Source organism: Cervus canadensis, chromosome 1 (assembly GCF_019320065.1).
Source record: "Cervus canadensis isolate Bull #8, Minnesota chromosome 1, ASM1932006v1, whole genome shotgun sequence".
Classification (NCBI taxonomy): domain Eukaryota; kingdom Metazoa; phylum Chordata; class Mammalia; order Artiodactyla; family Cervidae; genus Cervus; species Cervus canadensis.
The window spans coordinates 46,001,691-46,020,768 of record NC_057386.1 but is presented as its reverse complement, the minus strand read 5'-3'; the positions used below and the strand labels follow the sequence as shown (position 1 = coordinate 46,020,768).

The following is a 19,078-nucleotide window of genomic DNA, read 5'->3' as shown; positions in this document are numbered from 1 at the left end:
TTTGGTTCAAAGGAATGTTTCCTCTTTAAGCGACTTGACTGAATTTGCTGCTTGTGCTTCTAGAGTCACGTGGCTCAGTGGTAAAGAATCCTCCTGCCAATGCAGGAGATGCAAGAGACATGGGTTTGATCCCCGGTCAAAGGAACTAAGATCCCACATATTTTGCAGCCAAAAAACCCCAACATAAAACAGAAGCAATGTTATAACAAAGTCAATAAAGACTGTAAAAATGGTCCACATTTTTAAAAATCTTAAAAAATAATTTAAAAAAGAAAGAAAATCACTCAGAGGAACAAAGGTTTGATCTACAGACCTTGCTTGAGGGCAAAGTGGGGGAACAACTGGGGATGTAACTTGTTAAGGAACCTCTCAAATTTTCTTCTGCTCCAGCTGTGCAGAGAATTGAGCAGAATGGTTGCTAGGGGGATGGCGGGGGGCGGGGTAGGATGCCCTGAAAAAGTGAGCCAAATTAAAGGGAATGTGCAACCAAAGCCTTTTTAGGGGGTGGGGAGTGGGGCCCCAGAAGAGGCAAGGGCAAGAAGGAGGAAACGTCAGGTCCCAGCAGCCTACAGGGAAATGGACATCTTTGATCAACAGTGAGACTGTCACCCCTGTGGCTTTGAGAAACCAAGCTGATGTGGGCACCAGCTCATGGCCAGTGAGTTTGGCTGGGAAACCTTGGCTTGGGGTTCTGGTCAGAGGCCCCCAGGCCTGACTGGAGGAGAGTTCAGGTCCCAGGTTTCCAGCTCCTGGCTCCTGTCTGGAGGATGGTCTAACCCTGCACACCCTCATTCTCTGGTCTGGTGGGACTGTTCCATGAATGAGCTCATCTCCTGTAAGATTTCCAGAGCTTTGCCATTAAGGGAAGAGAAGAACAAGTAATCCCTGCGAAAACTCTGCAAGTTGAGCCTGTATGCTCATACCAGCTTCCTGTAGCATCTATTTCGTCTCCAGGATAGATTTGTCATCTGAAATGTGGAGTTTCTTACACAAAGAAAGTCATCTGGGAGTAGAGGCTGATCCATATGCAACAGACTATGTGTCAAAGCTGAGTCTCATCTGTTCCTCTCCAATTTGTATTCCATTTCCCTCTTCTGGGTGACCCGAATTAAATTAGCCAGGTTTAGAGGGATAAAAGGTATAGGTGAGGTGGACACTAAGATTCTTTTTGTTTGTCCCAGCTCATGAATTCAGGCACAGGGCGGCCCCATGCAAGGAGTCACTGGTTATCTGAGCACATATGCTTTGCCAGAAGTTTATACTGTGAAAATGTGTTAAGGAAACCTAACTCAAAATCAGAGTGAGGATGGGAGGAGAGTTTGGGGGAGAATGGATACATGTATATGTGTGGCTGAGTTCCTTTGCTGTCTACTGTAACATTGCTAATCAGCTATTGTGTTGTGTTAGTTGCTCCCTTGTGTCCGACTCTTTGCAACTCCATGGACTATAGTCCTCCAGGTTTCACTGTACACGGGATTCTCCAGGCAAGATTAGGTTGCCATGTCCTCCTCCAGGGGATCTTCCCAACACAGGGATCGAACCCAGGTCTCCTGCATTGCAGGCAGATTCTTTACTGTTTGAGCCACCTGGAATTCCAATCAGCTATACTCTAATATAAAATAAAAAGTTCAGAAAACAAATAGAGTGAGGAAACCATGAAGGGAGGGCTCACACACAGGTACCACTCAAGGCAGCTTGTATTCCCCAGCAGGGAAGAGGGAGATTTCCTGTCCGCTGGCAACTGGGAGCCGCCCTTGCCTGCAGCCAATGAGAAGCTACCACCACTTTGGACTCTCACTTTCCTCCAATGAACTTCTGTTTAAAACAACCCTTCCCAAATTTCTCCTGTCCACTGTAAAAGTGCTGCTCTCCTTCGCTCTCCTGACTTACCCCTAGTTTACCGCATTTTTCTTGTCTCCAATTCTAAGTTCTCTGCTGTTCTCAAAAAAAATTGATTTTGCTGGCTGAATTGCTTACCATTTTCTTGTAAAAGGCTGGCAATACTGTATAAATTCATATATTTCATTTAGTCCTCACACAATGCAGTAACAGAGATATCATTTTCTGGTTTCCTTGATGTGGAACTGAGGGTAATAAAATATTACATATGGGCTTCTCTGGTGGTGCAGTGGATGGGCATCCGCATGTCAATGCATGAGAAATGTGTTCTTATCCCTGGTTGGGGAAGATCCCACATGCCATGAAACAGCTAAGCCCATGCACCACACCTGCTGGGTCTGTGTTCTAGAGCCCAAGAGCGACAACTAATGCACTGGTGTGCTGCAACTACTGAACCCTGAGCACAAGAGCCCCTGCTCTGCAACAAGAGAAGCCACGACAATGAGAAGCCCACACACCACAGCTGGAGAAAGCCCATGCAAAGCAAGGAAGACCCAGTGCAGTCAAAAACAAGATAAATAAATACATGAATTTTTAAAAAAATTATATACCTTTCCCCAGTGTTCCCAGAACAACATTTTGAAGTAAATTCCTAATTGCATGAGGTGTTGCCTCTTACTTACAGTGTTTCCTGTTACTCCATTCTTTTCCCTACTGGTAATTTTCTTTTTAGAAAGTATGTGCTATGGTCAGGACCAAATACAGATCTACATTAGCTCATTGAGCCTTCACCATATCCTCTGACATAGGTATTGACCCATGTAACAGCAGAGGAACTTGAAGTTAAGTAACTTGCCCTGAACCCCACATTGGTGAGCTGTAGAGGTAGAATTTGAAGTGTCTGAAGCCCTGTCTTCCACTTCCCTCGATGCCAAGCACAGACCTGGGGGCAATCCTGACTCACTGGTTTTATAACTATGAGCAATTTATGGTCACTTAGACCTAAGAAACTTCAGTTTCTTCATCTAGTATGATAAGGAGGTATGTAAAATCTAGTGAGAAGAACCAGCATTGAAGTATTGCTTAGAATACTTTGCTTAGAATAGCAACAGTAAACAAAATCCCACCTGAAATGTCCACTAGAAGGTGATTTACTGAGGTGATGTAGTATATTCTACATGGTGGGATAGAGTAAATTTAGTTAGATAAATAAATTTACTACATTTAGTAATTAGATATGTGAAATAAAGTAAAACTAACCATATTAAGTGTTGACACATATTATATTATAGTTGAAAGATGCTCCCATAAAACTAAAGTGACAAAAAAGTATGGGGTGACTTTTGGGAGTTAAAAATATAATAATGGTAAATATTATTAATATTTAATAAATGCAAATAATAAGTACAATGCTGCAGAAATGTTCATTATTTTCTAGGCAGTCAAAATATTATTATTATATAAGCATTGTAAGAGAGCTTATTCTTAGATAGATTGATAAGGAGTTTGGGGCTCTGCAGGAGGAGAAAAGGACAAACTTTTTTTTTTTTACATTTCTGTGTCTTAGTCACATAAGATGTTTTTTCTCAACCTCTAAGATTGTATTTCTCCTAAGACTAACTTTCATTAAGCCCAGAGCTAATGGTTTTTCTTGGGGCTCCAAAATCACTGCAGATGGTGACTGCAGCCATGAAATTAAAAGATGCTTGCTCCTTGGAAGAAAAGTTATGACCAACTTAAGCAGCCTATTAAAAAGCAAAGACATTACTTTGCCAACAAAGATCTGTCTAGTCAAAGCTATAGTTTTTCCAGTAGTTATGTATGGATGTGAGAGTTGGACCATAAAGAAAGCTGAGTGCCAAAGAATTGATGCTTTTGAACTATAGTATTGGAGAAGACTCTTGAGAGTCTCTTGGACAGCAAGGAGATCCAACCAGTCCATCCTAAAGGAGATCAGTCCCAAGTGTTCCTTGGAAGGACTGACATTGAAGCTGAAACTCTAATACTTCGGCCACCTGATATGAAGAGATGACTCATTGGAAAAGACCCTGATGCTGGGAAAGATTGAGGGTAGGAAGAGAAGGGGATGACAGAGGATTATATGGTTGGATGGCATCACTGACTCAATGCACATGAGTTTGAGTAAACTCTGGGAGTTGGTGATGGACAGGGAGGCCTGGAGTGCTCTAGTCCAAGGGGTCAAAGAGTCGGACTGAAGGACAGAACTGAATGGTTACCCAGCACAACAGCACATCTTGCCCAAGGGTATGTTTTTTCTTAAGCTCTGTACTGATGATTATATAAAACAATGGATCTTGCTTGAGGACATGTTTCTCCTTAACAAAAACCTTCTGACCGATCCTGTTCTCTTAAGATGCCTGTTGTGGGAGTGAGTCTGGTAAGAACTTTCTATTGTTAGTAACCAATGCAAAAAAGTATATGATGCCCCACCCAAACTAGTAAGCGGGACACACTCTGCCCGCAACTGATGTCTAAGTCAGGAGCTTTCCCTATCACTTTTTCACTGTAATAAAACTCTGCTACACAAAAACTGAGTGATCAAGCCTTATCTCTGGCCCTGGATCGAAATTCTCTCCTATGGACACCACAAGTCTGACACCGTTCACCATAAGCTATCAATTGTTCAGTCACTAAATCATGTCCAACTCTTTTTGACTTCATGGACTGTAGCCGCCAGGCTCCTCTGTCCTGGCATTTCCCAGGTAAGAATAGTGGGGTGGGTTGCCATTTCCTTCTCCAGGGGTTTCTCCCAGACCAGGGATCAAACCTGTGTATTCTGCATTGGGAGGCATACTCTTTACCACTGAGACACCAGGGGAGTCCTTATAAAAGCATACCATATATATATATGTAAAACAATTATATCATAATCATACTGTGTATATATATATATATGCACACACATATATATAGGCTTATCATTAGTTTCTGATTTTTATATAATGAGTATGACTTGTAATGAAGAAGGAATTCATAGGGCCTGGACTCCATCTCAGGCCTGTCTGTGCTGATCATGCGCGGCCACCTCTCCAGTGGACTCTGAACTCTGTGCTTAGCACCTGTGGGAATGACAGTGGAAGGATAAGACCCCCCTCTGGGCAGGGGAATCTTGAAGAAGAGAAAACAGACACTAATCACCCCTGCCTCCGGACACTATCTATCAGAATGTAAGCACAGGCTTAACTATTTGGAATGTAACTGCGGGCTTATTGATTATTGACTGTTTGAACACATAACACGTGAATGATGGGGTTATTGTAGTTGTATTTACCCTTCCTTTGTTTATGTAAGTCTCAAGGGAATTGGGGTAGTGGGTTTGGACGCGTGCACATGGGGTATAAAAGATTTTCACAAATGCTGGTCGGGGTCCTTGGCTAAGAGGAGACTCTGCCTTGGGCCCGCCGGTGTAATAAACTGCACTCCACTATCTGCATTGTCCTTCTGAGTGAGTTTGCTTCCCGGAAAGCGTGGCTATAACATTTGGTGCATTGGCCGGGAAACTCCTCACTTTGAGGAGACAGGTCTCATTTGAGGCCACCCCGAGGCTTTGTAGCTTGAACCTCCTAGAGGGGGAAAGGCGCCTCGCCCCTCTGGAAGGATTCTGCTTCTCAACGCCCGGACCTTTCACGTCAGCAGGTAGTGGACGGCAGCAGGGGACCTGAGCGCTCAGGTGAGGAGGAACCCACCCAGTAGGGTGGAAGAGGGGGCCTGATCATCCCCCTGGGAGGGACTAGAAGGAGCGGGGACCCACAGGAGCCTGGAATAGGCAGGTGGCGATTGCTTGGTACACAGGTCGACGAGCGTGCTAGGGTTTAGGAAGGAAATTTGTGAAGGTCATTTAGGAGGTGTGTCCACGCCGTCTCGGGGAAAATTATTACCAAGCTATCGCCAGGGGATTCTTAGCATAGGAAACTGGTCCTTGTATGCTCGTATTCTGCCCTCCCCCAGGAGGTGTCCTGTCTGCTGTGAAATTCTTGACCCCCTCGGAATTGTTGGGCTAGAAGGAGGGGGAAACAGAAGTGAGTATGAATTGGCTTTTCCGGAGATGGCCTGGGACATGGGATATTTAACCCATCTGTGTTTTCATTCGCACCTGATCAAGCCCACCAAGGCAGAATGGACTTTAAGGGAGAAACAGTCTTGGACCATGTGATGTTCTGGTTCAGCTGTGCTGACCAGCAGGTGAAGACACGCCGATCCCCCTTCTCCCTCTGGGGTCTGGCAGGTAAGGCTCTTCTCACCCCAATTAGGAAGGAGGCAGAATGGCAATTTAAGTGTCACTGAGTGGAAATATCAGAAGTACATAGGGTACTGAGAACTTCGTAGACAGAACGAAAAGGAAAAGTAGAAGAAGGTCCGAGAAGGTAAGCAAGATGGGGGAAAGTGAATCTAAGGCAACTGTATTGGAGTGCATGATTAAAAATTTAAAAAGAAGGGATTAGGAGGAGACTATGGGGTGAAGATGAAGCCTAACTGCCTCCACATACTCTGTGAGGTCGAATGGACCCCTATGGGAGCAGGATGGCCACCAGAGAACACCGTGAACTTAAAAATAGTGAAAGCAATCTATACAGTAGTCACGGGAGAGCCAGGACACCTGGATCAATATCCATCTATTGACTCATGGCTAGGGTTAGCTTGAGACCCTCCTACTTGGACAAGGTTCTGTATCCAGAAGGGAAAGGGAAAAATATTAAGGGCACAAAAATTGACTGATGATAAAAAAGGAAATTCTACAGGATTTGGACGGGGATGACCTCACCCCTCCCCCATGCTGGATACTGACACGCCTGCCTCCCAGTGCTTCACCAGGACTGGAGGCTGCCTTAATGCCCAATCCAGGGCCAGGTGAAGTTTCTGCAACAGCCACTGCTCCTCCGCCAGCTTTCCCGGAGTTCGTAGAGCCGCCGTTTGGGCAGGCTCTGATCCCGGTGACAGAAGCCTCTGGCCAACACTTCCAGAATCCGGCTCCAACCGAACCGCCCAAGCTATACCCGCCTCTCCCGGTGAGTACTGACAAGAGGGGGAGGGAGATGTTGGAATTAAGCAGAGACTGCGCTCTGCCAGAGAGCCGGAGGGAATAAAAGAGAACAGACAAGAGACTTACAGTGCTAGCTGCGGCTCTGGAAAAGTCTATCTTGGGCCCTCCGGAAAACCTCATCTGCCCCAGGGACAGGACAGTCCTTCAACCGGTCCCAAGGGAGGCCCTAGGCCCAGTTACAGCCAAACCAGTGTGCCCGGTGCCGAGCTTTTGGCCACTGGAAGAATGAATGCCCTAAGGCAAGGAAGGAAGAGGAAGCTCCCGCAGTTGTGGGTCTTGCTGACCTGGAAATTAACTAGGGCTGCCAGGGCTCAGGGATATCAGGTCCCTGAGAGCCCATGGTGACCTGAAAAGTGGGGGACCAAAACATTGACTTCATGGTGGATACAGGAGCAGAACTGTCAGTAGTAATAAAACCTGTGGCACCTCTGTCCAAAAAGACTACCGCTGTAACTGGGGTATCGGAAGAGATGACTAAATCGTTTTGCCAGCCCAAAAAATGTCAGATGGGGGGGGCACCAAGTGATTCATGAATTCCTCTACATTCCTGAGTGCCCAGTACCCCTGTTGGGAAGAGACTTGCTCTCCAAACTAGGAGCACAAGTGACTTTCTCCCCTGAGGAGAGGCCAACCTTCTGGACGGACTCTATGACTTATTTGCCATCTCTCTCAGTGCCAACCCAAGATGAGTGGAGGTTGCATGAGCCTCTGAAGGCAGAACTGGGTGGGCCGGAAGAGCATGAGGGAGCTAACTCAATTATTCCCTGAGGTCTGGGTGGAAGACAACCCCCCCTCCCCCCAGGCTGGCTGAACATCATGCCCCAGTGATAATGGAACTCAAACTAGACACCATCCCGGTTAGAGAGCGCCAGTACCCGCTATGGATGGAGGCCTGAACCGGCATATTGCCCCACATCAATAGATTGAAACAAGCAGGCATTCTAGTAGAGTGCCAGTCGGCTTGGAATACGCCAATCCTGCCAGTCAACAGGGAAGGAGGACAGGACTATAGGCCTGTACAAGATCTCAGGCTAGTCAACCAGGCTACTGTGACTTTACATCCCACTGTTCCAAACCCCTATACCTTACTTAGCCTCCTCCCACCGAGGACTAAAGTTCACACTTGCCTAGATCTCAAGGATGCCTTCTTCTGCATACGCCTCGCCCCAGCCTCACAGCCCATCTTTGCCTTTGAATGGGAAGATCCAGTGGGGAGCACCAAACAACAGCTCATCTGGACTCCCCCACAAGGGTTTAAAAACTTCCCAGCCATCTTTGGGGAAGCCTTGGCTTCTGATCTGGACTCATTCCATCCGCAAGAGTATGGATGTCAGCTCCTACAATAGGGGGATGACCTGCTGCTGGCTGCCTGAGACTGAGAAAAAATGCTGGAAAGGGACAAATGCACTGCTCCAGCTGTTGATGGAAGCAGGTTACCGGGTGTCGAAGAAGAAGGCACAGATCTACAAAGAGGAGGCCCAGAGTTCTGAGATGGTGGAATGAACCAACCGGACACTTAAAGGGACTCTCCAAGTGGATCAGAGAGACTGACTGCTCCTGAGTGGACTTGCTCCCAATGGCTCTGCTCAGACTCAGGATGACCCCACAGTCCCAAGGCTATTCTCCACACGAAATTGTGTATGGGAGGCCTTCTCCCATAAGAAAACAGGTGTCAACAAATTTGCCTCAGGTAAGGCGGGATAGAATTTCACAGCAGATGGAACTGGGTAAGGTAATAAATCGGGTAACTAAGTTTGTACAAGAAAGGGTGCCGTTCCCCCTTAGGGAACAGATTCATGAGTTTACACTTGGTGACCAAGTATGGGTCAAAGATTGGAAACATGATTGCTAGCCCTTTGGTGAAAGGGCCCTTATGTTATTCTAACTACCCCTGCTGCAGTTAAAGTTGCAGGTATTGTCCCTTGATCCATCACACCAGAGCGAAGAAGGCATACCACGCTGACCCGGAGGACGCTGAGTGGACCACCCAGAAGGACCCCACCAACCCACGGGAAACCAAGATCATTCTGAGGAGGAAGAAAACAAGGTCCCGGACGAGCCCTCTACAGGATGGAGCTGGGTAAACGACTCCTGCTGCTTGGCCTCACCAATGCAATTCTGAATTTGGGTATGTGGGGCTATGCCCCTGTCAGTAATAGACAGACTCCCCTGGTGAGTATCGCCACTCCGTTATGGGGACTTTAACAACAGAAAGGAACTTTCCTCTCTCTCACCAACCATAACCTTTCTTTGCCCTCTGGTGTTAGAAGAAGCCATCAATGGGCCAGGGACATAGGGTTACATTTAACATGAACACCAGCCTTACGGAGATAACAAAGGCTTATACCTCATATATGAGAATTAAAGAGGAAAAGGGCTCCCTTACAAAAGGGGGACAGGCCTCCCGGTGCCTTGAGCAATACTACCAGGTCTGGGATGAATATTTCTGGATGACTCCTGAGAAGGGACAGTTGATTGCCCCTGCTACTATTTGCTGGGAACAAAAAGAACAGAAAGTTGGATTTGGAGACCATCCCCTAGACCCAAAAGAATTGTTATTTGTCCCCTGAAAAAAGTAAACAAATCTTGGAGGTTACCTATCACCCCAATCAGTCTGCTCAGTGGCCCGGTTCCGACTGGAAATATAATCCTGGAATCCGCTGGGTAGCCCCCAATGGGACCCAGTGGCTCTGTGGGCTTAACTTATGGCCATGGTTACCAGTTGGCTGGGTGCGGCGTTGCACATTAGGATTTGCTTTCGCCCATGGCAGAATTAAGCCTAGCCTACACCAGCCTCCAGTAAACCTGCCTTATCTGCATGCAAGATGGACACGATCTGTGTTCCAATGGTATGACTATCTTGCTGCCTTGTTTATACCCTCTGTAGGGACAACGGATATCATGGTTAAGGTAGAGGCCTTAACTAATTTCATTAAACAGGCCCTCTTAGACAGTACTAAAGCCATTCAAGCTTTGAACGAAGAACAGATTCAGATGAGGAAGGCAGTAATTAAAAATAGGATGGCATTAGACATACTCACAGCAGCCCAAGGAGGGACTTTGGCGAATGGTGTGTACATCCCTGACCTGTCTGAAGATGTATCTGCTGCCTTGGAGGATATGCAAAATCAAGTGAAAGCCATGTCTAATGAACTGTTATAGTAATCTTGATCATACTGCTTTGTGGGCCCTGCTTCCTACAATGCCTTGTGAATTTTATAACCCAGAGATTGATAGCATTCTCTCATGTGGGTGGCAGGAGGGCTAAGGTACAATATATCTCAATAAATGATGCTCGTTATGGAAACTAAGAGCATCAAGAGGGGGGAATGAAGAAGGAATTCATAGGGCCTGGACTCCATCTCAAGCCTGTCTGTGCTGATCGTGCGCGGCCACCTCTCCAGTGGACTCTGAACTCTGTGCTTAGCGCCTGTGGGAATGACAGTGGAAGGATAAGACCCCCTCTGGGCAGGGGAATCTTGAAGAAAAGAAAACTGACACTAATCACCCCTGCCTCCGGACACTATCTATCAGAATGTAAGCACAGGCTTAACTATTTGGAATGTAACTGCGGGCTTATTGATTATTGACTGTTTGAACACATAACACGTGAATGATGGGGTTATTGTAGTTGTATTTACCCTTCCTTTGTTTATGTAAGTCTCAAGGGAATTGGGGTAGTGGGTTTGGACACATGGGGTACAAAAGATTTTCACAAATGCTGGTCGGGGTCCTTGGCTAAGAGGAGACTCTGCCTTGGGCCCGCCGGTGTAATAAACTGCACTCCACTATCTGCATTGTCCTTCTGAGTGAGTCTGTTTCCCGGAAAGTGTGGCTATAACAGTAAAAAGAAAAAAAAGGAAATGATTAAGGGTCTTTTTAAGGGATATTTATTGATGAGATGCTGGGTACCTGGCCCTCTGACCTGTTTTCCCCCATAAGGGCAAGAGTGGAGGAAGGGGCCCCAAGAACGTTGATGGGTTTCTGTCTCATTTCTGATCAGCAGCACAGTTTTGAAAAGGCCAGGCAGGGCTAGCCTGGCACACCTGGTTAGGGAACTAGACAGGGCTCTTGTCTTACCTATTGGTGCTTGTGGTGCGGGGGAGCAGACCCGGTTACAGCCTTGGCTGACTCACCGTCTTCCAGCTCCACAGTCCTGATCTCTGAAGCACTGGGACTCACAGACGCCTGCATGAGAAGATGCATCAAAAACTTACGTCGGCACACTGGGATGACCCAGAGTGATGGGATGGGGAGGGAGGTGGGGGGGGGGGTTCAGGATGGGGAACACATGTAAATCCATGGCTGATTCATGTCAATGTATGGCAAAAACCACTACAATATTGTAAAGTAATTAGCCTCCAACTAATAAAAATAAATGAAAAAAAAAAAAAAAAACCCTTATGTCTCATAAGCAGGTACTAGAAAGGGGCTGCAGCAGAGAATAAACAGACCCTTCTTAAGAGGCAGCACCTACATTTTATCACTTTAACAAACAATGTAATTTACAAAATGTCTACTATTGCAAAACAGTTCACAATCTATATAGAACTTTACAGCTTGAACACTGCTTTCACAATGTACACGATGTAATGGAGATGATATTATTCAGAGGTGCTGATCCCATGTATCTTCTTGTTCCTGATTCTTCCTAGTTTCTGCCTTTCCAATCCCCACCCACAGCCACACCTCATCCAGTCAATGGCAGCCCCCCACTTTGCGGGGAAGGCACACCAACCTGAAAGAGGCCAGGGCTTGGCAGTGAGTTTTGAGTTAGGCTTTGTTGAATTAGACAACAGGCTCTGCTGAGAGAGAAAAGATTTTCTAAATTTCAGAAGCGCCTCTTTACAAGGCTTAGAAATCTGAACAGAGAGAAAACGCTGGAGATGATGTGAGTTCTCATCCCATAGAAAATGGGAAAGTCCTTCTGGTCAATGGGGAAGAAAGCGTGAGGAAGAGGGTATCAGAAAGGAAGGAGAGAGTGGGGAGACAGAGAGGGAGGGAGAAACAGGAGGAGAATGGGAGAAAATACTTATGGAAACAAACATAAACTTGACCTTTTTGTTTCACTCTTAAGAAACATATACTACAGAAAACATTTCCACTGACGGACAAAACTATTAAATCACGTTCATTATACCATCCTGGGCAACAGCAAAAAATTGTCAAGCGAATAAAACGACCATCAGATGGGAACTGGTTAAATCAATTAAAGTAAATGTATTCACTAGTCATCATATAATCCTAAAATTATGAAATCTGCCTGTCTGGACATGGGAAAATGTCCACAACTCATGTTAAATTGTAAAAGACATATGTTCATGCAGGGCTTCCCTAGTGGCTCAAACAGTGAAGAATCTGCCTGCAATGCGAGTTCAATCCCTGGGTTGGGAAAATCTCCTGGAGGAGGGCGGGGCAAACCCACTCCAGCATGCTTGCCTGGAGAATGCCCATGGACAGAGGAGCCTGGCTGGCTACAGTTGCAAAGAATCAGACACGACTGAGCGACTAAGCATAGCACAGCACATATGCCATGCATGATAGGACACTTTATAGAAGGGAATATGATATATGCTAATTTGTGCAACTGGAGGCCACAAGAGAGAGCTTATGCTAATTTCAACACGGTTCACAGACAGACCCAGGTTCTCTCTGATTGTCTATGTGGCTACAGGTAAGTCTTTTCACTAACATAAGCCTTGGTTTCCTCATCTGTATAACAATATCTGTTACTACTTTACTTCTGAGATTTAAAAGCAACAGTCTCAGAACATGCCTGGAAAATAGCAGGAACTCAGAATTTGGTGTTTCTTCCCACAGTGACTATGTATCTGTCAAGGAATCAGTTAATGCAGGAGGTTGGCAAATCCTTCCAGACACCAAGTATTGTCAAATAGTAGACATGTCAAGTTTTCAAACACATGTGGAAACTACCATGCTCAATAAATTACTAAACAGTTTAATAGCATCACTGAGTTAACTGGATAATCAACCACCATGTGGACTGCCTGACACTTTTTACATAATTACATTGTCCTCATGGGGCGATTTTGAACATTTGAATCCAAAACACTTAAAGTGTTCAGGTCTCTAGGTTTGACTGAAGGCTTGTTAATTGTCCTCTGAACGGAGACCAAGGTGAAAACAGGGGAGGGCCCATGGCAAGACTGGGATTTCATTGGAGATTTTTGGACTCTGGATATCCTGGTTTTTCACAATCACATAAGAGTGATGCTCCCTTTCGATGAATGGCATCTTCTGAAATGGTGCATATTTGGCTCCCATACTGCCAGGGTCTTTTTCTACCATTTACTGAGCCCTTGTTATTGTGCCAGTTCTAGGCAAGTGACTCACATCTGTGACCTCATTTATTTGTCACAAGATCACTAGGAGATGGGCCTTCTTAATCTCAATGTACAGAAACCGAGACTCTGGGAGCTTGTGTAACTTCCACAAGGCCCCAGAGCTAGAAAAAAGCAGACACAGAATCTGAGACACGCAAATCTTTCAAAAGAAAGATTTGAAAAGAAGGTTCCTTGTTACCGCTGCCACCTCTCTGTAGCACTAACATCTGTGTTCACGCATGAACTAGGACGGGAGGACAGCCCCAGAACGCTGCTTCGATCAGAAGACCTTCTCAGGATGGTGCTGTGGTTCCTGACTAAGGGAAGGGAAGGGAGCTGGGGAGGAAGGCAGGCAGCTAGCAAGATGTGGGGAAATCCCACGGGGACAGGGCCTGCTTGCTTCAGTTGGGACTTTCAGAAAAAAAGAACAGAACACACCATATGACATGTGCAGGTCCTTTCCATTCAGCCTTCTGTGCCTTGAGGAAATGAATGAAGAAAAAGATGGAAGTGGGTAAATGATGACTCTTGAAGAGTTCTTCCTGCAGGGAGGCTGTAGAGAAGTGTTCAGGGTTTTTCAAGTTGAGGACACCAGCTTTGCCATGTATTAACAAGTCACATAACTTTTCTGAGCTCAAATTTCTATGTCTAGGAAATGAGCGTGACACGACAGCTTAAAAAGATGTCATGAGGAATCAAGGCACTCACACTTCCCCCTCATCCACTCCACCCAGGCCTGCCATGTATGGTTTTACAGGTTGTGCACTGCACAATTATGTCTGGTGACAGGATGAGCAGGACTATAATCCATCCCATCTTCATCCTGAAGCCTTCCGCCTGGGCACTGCCTCCACCCAGAGAAAAGGGCAATTTTTCCATATGGATAAAAGTAGTTGGTCACCAAACTAAGCACCCACTGGACTCTGTCCACTGTAAGAGGCCTTTTTCTTATTCTCCCAAAGGTGACATTTGAGCTTGTGGTGATTTCCATCCATCCTCAGTGGCCCAGCCAAAAACCAAGTGGACGTCTGTCTGTGCTAATGCTCCCACCTGACTAAGGGGGCCTTGGGGAAGGTGCATATCTGGCACTTGCCCTTCACTTGTTTCTGGGCTACCATTTATTGAGCACTGACTAAGTGCCAGGCACCTGGCTACATATTTAGCGCAATCTCACTTAACTCTTAGAATGACCTTGTGAGATAGGGACTACTACCTTTGTTTTAGGATGAGCAACTTGCAACCATCTCAGAGCTGGGAAAGGAGTGGCCAGGGTTTGAATGCGGTCTGTGTGACTGTGAACCTCCCCATTACCCTCTACTGCTGCGAAGGCTCTCTTGAGCTAGCAGCGGTGTTCTCATGTGAACCGGGACAATGATGTCAGCCCCAGCACTAGCCTTCCCCATCAGAAGCCTCCTGTCCTAGCTCTGCAGAGTGGGGCTGTGCAGGTCAGGAGGGGAGTCCCAGGGGAAGCCCCATCAGCCCGCCAGAAGTGGGGAAACACCCGCCCTGGGACAGAGGTGGCTGCTCCAGTTCACCTTGCAGAGAACAGGACAAGAAGATCTGAGCAGGAAGGAGATGTCCTAAGCGGGCAGCGTGGCCATGAGAAGGAGCCAGAGTGCGGCCAGCAGCTGCCATGCTAGGGACACACACTTGTGGCCACTTCATGCAAAGATGCAGGGTGGGCTTTTTCCTGATAGTTTGAGTGTGGAGGAAAATACAGGCCACGTGGATAATGTCCCTTCCTTGTTACTTCTTTGGGAGGCAACGTGATCAGCTGGGAAGTACTCTGGCATTGGGTACGAACAGACCACTGCTGCCGTGTATTAACTGCCTGATAACTAGGAGGAGCACACAACCTTCCTGAGGCCCAGATTCCAAGCACTTGAAATATGGGTGATTACATTTACTTCTTGAAGGTGTAATGGAGATAAAGTGCAAAAGTGAGGTCTCCAGACATTTCTACCTTACCCGCTTTAGCCAGTACTGTTATGATTGGGGAGGTCATGCAGTGGTCAGTGGCAGCCAGCAGATGGCGCCACGGTAGTTCACACTACAGACCTAGCTCCCGAGCCCGGCGGCCTGGCATCGCCCTTCCTGAATGGGGGCTACAGCTGGGGGCGCTGTTAAGGCACCCCTTGGGCTCACTGTCTGCAGCGTGAGCCAGGTAACTTAAAGAAGAGGGTGGGCACAAATCACGGTAGTATGAGAAAGAGGAACAAAATATATTTGGTTCATTCTTAAGTTTCCTCATCTGGCAAATGGAGGTGAGATGAATACCTACTTCTTTCATACATAAAGTTCTCAAGGTTAAACAACAGAATGAACTTTGAAAAGACCTGACACAGAGGGGTTGCCAAATATGGGTTTTTCCCTCTTTTGCTATTCTTTGGGATGCCAACTCATTGCAAACGATCATTGAAATAATCCCTAAGAGCCGTCTTTCATCAACATCACTCATGTTGTTTTAAAATTGCATGTAGTTTAAAACAATAAACTCATATAAAATTATTATCATTGTCAAACAGTGAAAACTTGAACTATATGCAGCATTTTAAAGTTCATGAAACTTTTTAACCTAAACAATACTTCCTGAGAATAGCAAATTAGCCAAGTGTGTTTGAATTAAAAAAACAAACAAAGATACATGCCCTTTGAGTGAGCAATATCACTTCTAGGAATGTTTCCTAAGGAAAGAATCAAGCTATACACATAAAGATTTAGTTCCAAGGGGATCCTTTGATAGAAAAGTATTAGAGAAGTTGAAAAGTCCATTGATTAAGGATTAGTAAACAAAATGTGGTATATTTACAATAAAAATGCTTTGAAGTCTTTAAAAAAAATAAAGTTGTATAACATATGTCCACGCTTGTGACAAACTATTCACTACATATTACTGAGTGTTAAAAGATAAGGGAAAATTTAAAAATATATTCGTGGAGGGTGATGCCATGATTATTTGGCACCATACCCCCTGAATATACATGTGGAAGAATATGAATATACATGTAACTCTGTTTATCTCTGGGTAATAAGATTATAGACACATCTTTCATCAATTTGTTCTGTGCAGGCATGCTAAGTTGCTTCAGTCCTGTCCTACTCTTTGCGACCCTATGGACTGTGGCCTGCCTAGCTCCTCTACTGTGGGATTCTCCAGGCAAGAATACTGCCTCCAGGATATCTTCCCAATCCAGGGATTGAACCTATGTCTCTTATGTCTCCTGCATTGGCGGGTGGGTTCTTTACTACTAGAACCACCTGGGAACCACGATTTGTTCTGTAGTTCCTGACTTTTCTATAGTAAGTATGTATTTCACGTGAAAAATTAAGATTCAGTAGTGGTCTATGAAATTGCTATATGCTTTGACAATCTACCTATTAAAAATGAGGGAGGACAAAGGAAAGAACATACGAAAAGCAGAGTAAGCTTGGTAAGTAACTTAACATGACTCAGGGGAAATGAAAGAATATTGCTTAAAATCAGCTGCTGGGGTCAGAGGAGTGGAGAGGAAAGAAGGGAGGAAATTAGCTAATTTTATTATGTCTGTTACTCACAGTAGCAAACCTATAGATGATAAGCTAAAAAAGAGGGGGACCAAAGAGAAAACTTCTGAGAGTCCCCTGGACTGCAAGGAGATCAAACCAGTCAATACTAAAGGAAATCAACCCTGAACATTCATCGGAAGGACTGATGCTGAAGCTAAAGTTCCAACACTTTGGGTACCCGGTGTGAAGAGTCAACTCATTGGAAAAGACCCTGAGTCTGGGAATGATTGAGGGCAAGAGGAGAAGGGGGTGACAGAGGATGAGATGGTCGGATGGCATCACCAACATAATGGACATGAGTTTGAGTAAACTCTGGGAGATAGTGAAGAACAGGGAAGCCTGGCGTGCTGCAGTTTATGGGGTTGCAAAGAGTTGGACACAACTCAGCAACTGAGCAATAGCAAAGGGTAGTACTCTAAGCATTGGTATAAGGTAACTATCAGAACAAAAACCATAAAGCTTTCTAAATGCAAAGCATGCAGTAAGAGGCAGGCAAAAGGAGAGACAGATGACACAAATAAAATAGGCTCTATAATCAATGGCTATACATCTGATAAATATATTCACAACAGTAAATAAAATAGCAACCAAAAAAGGTAAGATAAACCTCATGTATCTCTTTCAGAGGTGTATAAAGAAATAATATGTAATCCCAGCCAGTACATCCTAAAGGAGGTCAGTCCAGGGTGTTCACTGGAAGGACTGATGCTGAAGCTGAAACTCCAATACTTTGGCCACCTGATGTGAAGAACTGACTCATTGGAAAAGACCCTGAGTCTGGGAAAGATTGAGGGCAAGAGGAGAAGGGGGTGACAGACAATGAGATGGTTGGATGGCCTCACCGACTCAATGGACATGAGTTTGAGTAAACTCTGGGAGATAGTGAAGAACAGGGAAGCCTGGCGTGCTGCAGTTTATGGGGTTGCAAAGAGTTGGATACCACTCAGCAAGTGAACAATAGCAAAGGGTAGTACTCTGACGTCTTGATATAAGGTAACTATCAGAACAAAAACCACAAAGCTTTTGAAATGCAAAGCATGCAGTAAGAGGCAGGCAAAAGGAGAGACAGACGACACAAATAAAATAGGCTCTATAATCAATGGCTATATATCTGATAAATATGTTCACAACAGTAAATAAAATAGCAACCAAAAAGGTAAGATAGACCTCATGTATCTCTTTCAGAGATGTTTATAGAAATAATATGTAATAAAATGCTGTCTGGAATTGGCTTGAAAATATCAGGGGATGAGGGGAGGTGGGTGGGATTAGATCTGAAAGAAGGATGACCACATGTTGATAATGGTTGAAGCTGGGTGATGGGTACATGGTCTATCATTCCACAATGTGTCTGCTTTGTGTGAAGAATTTCCCCAAATAGAAAGTGACATTGAAATCTGCTTAGGGACATTCAAAATACCTTAGTGAGTAAAAAATGTGCAATCACTAACATGTCCACACACAGACAGACAGAGTGAGTGTGTAAAGATTAAGAATGGTGTTTCTCTGGGTGATGATATTGTGGGTGTCATTTATACGGTTATATAGTTTTAGCTGTAGAGTCTTGTTTTGCAACCATAAATATATATCTGGGGCGGGGAGGGGATAAAAAGGAGAGTTGTTCTTAAAAAGAAGTGCCCAGGCTGAAAAAGTTGACAATTAAGGAATGCAATGAGATCGTGATGGAAGAGTCCAAAAGATCTCCTTTTTAAAAATATTTTATGATGAACGCATTCAATACCATACTCAGGAGTTAATTACTATTGAACAATGGTTGAAAAATTGGGCAGAACAAAGCATATATTCCTGTTGGGACCAGGACATCAGGCAGGGCACTCAGCCTTACTTGCTCGCGGGGCTGGTGAGCACATGTGGCCACAGCCATTGCTGATGTACTTCTCTCCTGCCGCACAGTCCCCGTCTTCTCTGCACTCCTCCACACAGATACCTTCACGGTCAGAAAAGACTGGGTTGAGACACTCAAGCTAAATAAATGCTTATAAATGACCACGACATAACAATAGCAGCATACACTTTGATCTAGGACTCCGCTGCTTAAATGAGGTCTCACATAGAACCTCATCTGACCCTTCCAGCAAATAATAGCTGAGGTATTTGGAGTAAGTCCTTAGGACTGACGTCTTTGTAGGAAAGAAAGATGCAAGGAAAGCAGGTTAATGGTAACCCCAATGAGCTTTAACCAGTAGGTTTTATTTTTGGTATTTTATAAATGAGGACATTGAGAGATTGTCTGGTCCATGACAGAGTTGGAATTTGAATTCCGGGT

General features: G+C 45.2%; 1 pseudogene; it reads right to left on the bottom strand.

Annotated features, from left to right (window-relative positions):
* The window catches only part of LOC122434720, a 36,716-nt pseudogene that overhangs the window by 4,164 nt on the left and 13,474 nt on the right, over nt 1-19,078 (bottom strand).